Genomic DNA, 1262 nt, shown 5'->3' with positions numbered 1-1262 from the left:
CGCCATACGCCATTAAATTTGAAAACCTAAAAGAAATGGATGAATTCCTAAAATCACAACCACCACCAAAGTTAAACCAAGAAGCGATCAACAGCCTAAACAGACCCATGAAAAAAATGAGGAAATTGAAACCGTAATACAAACCCTCCCAACTAAAAACAGCCCAGGCCCAGATGGATTCACAGAAGAATTCTACCAGACATTCTACGCCATTAAATTTGAAAACCTAAAAGAAATGGATGAATTCCTAAAATCACAACCACCACCAAAGTTAAACCAAGAAGCGATCAACAGCCTAAACAGACCCATGAAAAAAATGAGGAAATTGAAACCGTAATACAAACCCTCCCAACTAAAAACAGCCCAGGCCCAGATGGATTCACAGAAGAATTCTACCAGACATTCAAAGAAAATCTACAACCAATACTGCTTAAATTATTCAAAAGGGTAGAAACAGAGGGAGAACTCCCAAATGCCTTCTATGAAGCCAGTATCACTGTAAGATCAAAACCAGGAAAGCATACAACAAAAAAGAAAGCTGTATACTCATATCCTTAATGAACACAGATGCAAAGATAGTCAACAAAATACTTGCAAACCACATACAGACACACATTGAAAGATCATCCACCACAATCAAGTCAGCTTTATTCCAGAGATTCAAGGATGGTTCAACATATATAAGTCAATAAACATAATAAAACATATTTTTAAAAGGCATTTAACAAAATCCAACATGTTAAAAGTCCTAGGAGGAGTTGGTCTGGAGGGAACATACTTCAACATAAATTAAAGCTATATACAACAAACCCACAGCCAATATCATTCTAAATGGAGAAAAACTGGAACCATTCCCATTAAAATCAGGAACCAGACAGGGCTGTCCACTATCTCAACTCCTTTCAATATAGTGCTTGAAATCCTTGCTAGAGCAATAAGACAAGAGAAGGAAAACAAAGTCTTACTAATTGTAAAACAAAAGTTCAAATTATCCCTATTTGCAGATGATATGATATTATACATATGAGATCCCAAAAATTCCACTAGAAAGCTTAGAAGTGATTGATGCTTTCAGTAAAATGGTAGGACACAAAATCAACTTACAAAAATCAGTAGCCTTTCTACATACCAATAACAAGAAATCAGAAAAAGCACTCGAGGAAATCCTCCCATTCTCAATAGCCTTAAAAAATGTTTAGGACCTGAAAGAGGACAGTAGGAAACAGGCCTTAATAAGGGAGACATGGATAAAAATTGGGTTA

This window comes from Nannospalax galili, unplaced genomic scaffold (assembly GCF_000622305.1).
Source record: "Nannospalax galili isolate Female #2095 unplaced genomic scaffold, S.galili_v1.0 scaffold137, whole genome shotgun sequence".
In the NCBI taxonomy this organism is placed as follows: domain Eukaryota; kingdom Metazoa; phylum Chordata; class Mammalia; order Rodentia; family Spalacidae; genus Nannospalax; species Nannospalax galili.
Note: the sequence above shows the minus strand (reverse complement) of the source record.